The sequence below is a fragment of the Mytilus californianus genome, unplaced genomic scaffold, assembly GCF_021869535.1.
Source record: "Mytilus californianus isolate M0D057914Y unplaced genomic scaffold, xbMytCali1.0.p SCAF_1, whole genome shotgun sequence".
In the NCBI taxonomy this organism is placed as follows: Eukaryota; Metazoa; Mollusca; class Bivalvia; order Mytilida; family Mytilidae; genus Mytilus; species Mytilus californianus.
In genome coordinates, this window is record NW_026262581.1 from 141,819,947 (window position 1) to 141,826,304 (window position 6,358).

The 6,358-nt window shown below is 30.5% G+C and overlaps 1 long non-coding RNA gene across 1 annotated transcript; it reads left to right on the plus strand.

Moving 5' to 3' along the window:
* Window positions 1-2,578: 2,578 nt before the first annotated feature.
* On the plus strand, window positions 2,579-6,039 carry LOC127737682 (uncharacterized). Its single transcript, XR_007999759.1, has 2 exons — window positions 2,579-2,966; window positions 5,189-6,039. It is a non-coding gene; the product is annotated as an uncharacterized LOC127737682 (long non-coding RNA).
* Window positions 6,040-6,358: the final 319 nt, after the last annotated feature.

The window sequence follows — 6,358 nt, forward strand, 5'->3', positions numbered from 1 at the left end:
GCCTTGAAAGTCCTTTAAATAATCAGTAAACATGTCATTGAAAGCTCTTCAAATAATCAGCAACATGTCATTGAAAACCCTTTAAATAATTAATAAGCATGTCCTTGAAATCCATTTACATAATTAATAAGCATATCCTTGAAAGTCCTTTAAATAATTAATAAGCATGTCCTTGAATCAGTAAACATATCATTGTAAGCCCTTTCAATAATCAATTAACATAGCCTTGAAAGTCCTTTAAATAATCAGTAAATATATCATTGAAAGTACTTTACATACCAGTAATCAGTAAACGTGTCATTGAAAGCCCTTTAAATAATCAGTAACCATGGCCATGGAAGTCCTTTGAATAGTCAGTAAATATAGCCTTGAAATTCCTTTAAATAATCAGTAAACATGTCATTGAAAACCTTTTAAATAATCAGTAAACATGTCATTAAAAGCCCTTTGAATATCATTAAACATGTCATTGAAAACCTTTTAAATAATCAATAAACATGTCATTGAAGGCCCTTTGAATAATCAGTAAACATATCCCGAAAGCCCTTTAAATCACCAGTAAACATGTCCTTGAAAGCCCTTCAAGTCACAAATAAACCTGTCATTGAAAGCCCTCTACATAATCAGTAAACATGTCATTGAAAGACCTTTAAAAAATCAGTAAACATGTCCTCGAAAGCCCTTTAAATAACATTCTCTCATATTTTTGGGCCATTCTATCGGTTAAGAATAATATATTTCTCTTTTTTCAGAAGTGGCCGATGAGGTCTCGTCTGTATGCCGGGATTTTATCCAGCACGTTTCCAGTGTATTCACGAAGACATGTTGAAAACCGACAGATCCATAACAACGACGAACAGAACATATGTCCGTATCTACAGAATAACATGTGACGGACCTCTGATAATGACAATAAATAATGAAAAGTATGTTATCCGTCGCATAAATACAATAGTAGTCAGGAGACTAACAAGGAAAATATGAAAGTGTTATATACAATCCAATAAGTTAGAAACGTGATCACATGACACAATTTATTTATAAGATGCAGTTGTTGATACCACCTATATATTATTCCGTAGAAACTAACAATGTATTAACAAATATGCATTTACTCTTTATTCTAACAATGTATTAACAAATATGCATTTACTTTTTATTCTTACAATGTATTAACAAATATGCATTTACTTTTTATTCTTACAATGTATTAACAAATATGCATTTACTCTTTATTCTAACAATGTATTAACAAATATGCATATACTCTTTATTCTAACAATGTATTAACAAATATACATTTACTCTTTATTCTAACAATGTATTAACAAATATGCATTTACTTTTTATTCTTACAATGTATTAACAAATATGCATTTACTCTTTATTCTAACAATGTATTAACAAATATACATTTACTCTTTATTCTAACAATGTATTAACAAATATGCATTTACTTTTTATTCTTACAATGTATTAACAAATATGCATTTACTTTTTATTCTTACAATGTATTAACAAATATGCATTTACTCTTTATTCTAACAATGTATTAACAAATATGCATATACTCTTTATTCTAACAATGTATTAACAAATATACATTTACTCTTTATTCTAACAATGTATTAACAAATATGCATTTACTTTTTATTCTTACAATGTATTAACAAATATGCATTTACTCTTTATTCTAACAATGTATTAACAAATATACATTTACTCTTTATTCTAACAATGTATTAACAAATATGCATTTACTTTTTATTCTTACAATGTATTAACAAATATGCATTTACTCTTTATTCTAACAATGTATTAACAAATATACATTTACTCTTTATTCTAACAATGTATTAACAAATATGCATTTACTTTTTATTCTTACAATGTATTAACAAATATGCATTTACTTTTTATTCTTACAATGTATTAACAAATATGCATTTACTCTTTATTCTAACAATGTATTAACAAATATGCATATACTCTTTATTCTAACAATGTATTAACAAATATACATTTACTCTTTATTCTAACAATGTATTAACAAATATGCATTTACTCTTTATTCTTACAATGTATTAACAAATATGCATTTACTCTTTATTCTAACAATGTATTAACAAATACGCATTTACTCTTTGTTCTTCAACTGTTTTATATCTTTGTTCATTTGTCAGTTTATAAGGAACTTATCCCAAGGGGTCAAAAAATATAAAGGTGTGATTTATTTACCACAAATGGACGAGGATACGGGTACATTGTAACATTGCTCTTATCTTCTCGCCATTCTTTCAGCCGTGTTAACTGTCTCTAAATAATAATAAAAAAAAAACATTGCATCAACTCTTTTAGTAGTCGCTCGAGATCCAAGATGTCTTTTTCATCTATTGTTAGTCCAAAATTTTTTCGGTCATCCGTATACTTCGATCATTTTGCAGATCTTCCTGAGGGATTACTATTGTTTATCTTCTCTCGTCGCGGATATGTATGATTTTTAAAAAAAAAAACGTTGGGCAAACACAAGATCAATCTTTATAGCAAGCACTACCATGAAAACAACATATTACTCAATCTAATTAAAATATAGATCTCGGATTTCGTTATACTACGTTATACTACATACGAAGATCTAACAAGTACCCTACAAGGTTTCACTTTTGTGACCTTATATAACGTAATATTTGACCCCAGAAAGTATTTATATCGACCAATCAGAATGCTCCTTATAAACGCGACCTAGGAACATGTTGAAGATGGCGACGTAGAAATGGAAAAACAACATAGAAAATGCATTAACTGAAATTTTGCCTTAGTACAAAGTGAAAGAATTGAAATTTGAGAAGAGACAAATTTTGGAAATCAAAGATTGCACGGTCAGGCTTCCAACATGCTTCAAACGGGCTATGGAAGAGTTTACATACCAGATATCTGCTACCCGATAATCAAGTCAGCATTCAAAGGTAAATTCTCGAAAATAAGAGTATTAAAGGTTGACATTTTTCTATCATTGGGCAACTTCTCGAGTGTTTATTAAAAAAAATCTTTGTGGAGGATTCACAGTGTACTTTAAAAAAACATGACAATATCCCAGAAAATACATTGCAAGTCTTCATTCTAATTCTCCTACCAAAAAATTATAATTTACAAAGTCAATGAAGATATGGGATCAGATAAATCTAAATTCATTGGTAATAGTATATAAATCATAATGTCATCTTATTAATGATATTCTACTGTGTACTTGCAAAGATATACATGTATACTTATGCCAGCACATGCAGAAGAAGTTTTAATATCAGCATACTTTTTTTACTTCTGTCACACACTGATACATGTTGATATCATGTGGTGCTCCAGATAATTGTTAGGGGAAATTTTCTGCCAAGAAAGAAATTAATTGTTCACTATTCTTGGACTCGGCTACAGTGGGTCAGAATGGCAATTAGTGTTTCAGTGTTCATTAAATATTAGCTTAATGCTTTGTGAGAAAAATAACTTCATCCTGTTTATGTACATATAAAAAAGAAGATGTGGTATGATTGCCAATGAGACAACTCTCCACAAGAGACCAAATGACACAGAAATTAACAACTATAGGTCACTGTACAGCCTTCAACAATGAGCAAAGCCCATATCTCACAGTCAGCTATAAAAGGCCCAGAATGACAATGTAAAACAATCAAACGAGAAAATCTATCGGCCTAATTTATGTAAAAAAAAAATGAACGAATAACAAGTATATAACACACAAACAAACGACAACCACTGAATTACAGGCTCCTGACTTGGGACAGGCACATACATACAGAATGTGGCGGGGTTAAACATGTTAGCGGGATCCCAACCCTCCCCCTAACCTGGGACAGTGGTGTAACAGTACAATATAAGAACGAACTATAAAAATCAGTTGAAAGAGGCAAAAAGTGTTACTTTAACCGTTCCAGAACAAATGGTAAAATTTCTGAATTTTTCGTTTCCATTCTCATACTTTTAGTTTGCCTCAACCAAATGTTATGAAACTTATACACAATACTTATTACCAAAAAAACTCAGATCAAGCACAAATTTGGGTAGCATCACTTTTACCGTTCTTCAGTTATGTCGTTTTATAACTTTATATGATCTGCAAGAGTGGGCATCATCTGTGTCCTATGGACACATTCCCCATTTATTGTAGTCTTTTATACTCAAATATTTAGCTTTAACTACATGATTGAGTAACTTTGCAGAGGCGGATTTAGAGGGGGAGCTCAGGGGGCTCAGGACCCCTTTTTGGAAAAATTTGGTTGTTTATATAGGGAATCACTGAAGCATGGCTGTCATTATGAAGAAAATTTCTGGGTTCGCCACTGCTTTGTTTTCATTTGTAACATTACTAGTATAAATAATTTTGAAGACTTGATTAAGTAATTATGCTCTTGACTGATAGAATACTCTATCTTTAAATTCAACATGTCCAATACATATACTTGATCAATATATAGAAGAACAAGACAGACGAGGCTATCTCTATCATAGTACATACATGTATGTTAAATTGTTCAGAAAACAACCAACCATCAAACAAAATCAATAGGTATCTTATAAGATTAATGTCTGGAAATGATGATGCTAAACAAAAAGTAAAAAATGTGAAATGAAATGAAATACAAGTTTAAAGATTTGTGTACAGATTCTGATAATAAATACATGTACGTACAAATTTGATTAGGGAATCCACACCTCAAGGACTTATCCCAAAAAGGATTACTCAAGGGCCAGTGTTTTTATTTCCCCAAAAAATGTTCAAAGATAAGAAGATGTGGATCCTAGAAATGGATTCACAGTGTCAATTTATAAATTTACTTTTAGATAACCTACATGTATATCTGTAAGTAAAATTTATTTAAGGACAATAAAACATTCTGTCATTAACCAGAGGAACATATCAATTAAAATGTGTTTGAATAAACACTAGTATTAAGTAACAGGGTACATGTAGGTAGGGAAACCCTAAACAAACATGCATGTACATTTTTTCTTCATCTTTTAGTCTGGAAAAGCTAGTAATAATTATTAAAGAAAAAAATTAAATGAGTTCCTCTGAAACGGATGTTAAATAATCTTAAATAAGCTTTATAATGGAGTCAGCATTGTTTTGAAATCAGAATATTCCATAAATATATTTAAATTGATATTTCAGGAGCAGACATTCTTCCCTGGTCTATATAGCTTTATTGAAAGGAATCAGACACAGAAAGTTTGGGGAAATGAAATTGAGAGTCACTGTGAATAATTCACACACATGCTAGACATAAAGAAATGGCCAGACACAGGCTCAGCTATAGAATCTGTATCAACTGGAAGCAACAGCATTTTCATCAGAAAACTAAAAAGGATGTGAAAAACATGAAACATGCATTTGGAAATGTTCAGCCGCCAAACAAATAGATATGCCAGGAAATGCAAATTGTTTGCTAATATAAATGTCAATGATGTCTGTACAAAAGCAAAGATATAAAAGCCTTTTTCATTTATACATGTAACAGTCATATACAATACAGATTTAAGACCATCAGACAATCTTTAAATCTTTGGAAGCCACAGTACCTAGTCCAAGACATTCCATATTTTCAACTCGTTATGAAGACAAATTTGACCAATTTGGTTTCCAATAGAAGTTTAAAAATAAGTTCTACATGTACATGACATGATGATCACCAGCAATGAAGGTGATATAGGATATAATATTCAAAGTAGAGAAGTATAAAGTGAATTTGAACCTCCCACCATAATAGCATTCTGCACATTTTGGATCACATATGGATCAAGCTGTTGTACTTGTGAACTAAAAGATTGTTGCTTGTTTGTTGTCAGGTACATTGTACATGTTGACAGTGCTATACGTTCATTAAATAAAATGCAGTTCACAACAGTTATATTTTAGTAATAGATAGATTTCTTCTGTCTTTATTTGAACGGATAAACCAGATAATTAAAAAAAAAAAATTCTGACAACTATGTCTGTTCTGGAACTGAAGACTACCTTCACTTTTTGTATCTTCCTTGTTCATTTTCCTCCAGATAAATTACTGACTATCACCATGAGGCTTATAACATGTATAAGTAGGCTTAATTCCTCCAAGGTCTCCAGTTATGTCCTGTCTGTGACAAAAGTTTCAGAATACAAGACATGCAAAACATGAAATGCTAATCGGACAACAACATTTACTATTTATATGAAGTTTTATATTTCAGAGGGTAGAAATCATGGATTTGTCATTCTTAAAATCATAATCATGATAATGTATAAGGAATCCTTATGTTTAGAAGTTTCTGTCAAGAAATTTGTCCATTGTCCTTATTCTCTTTT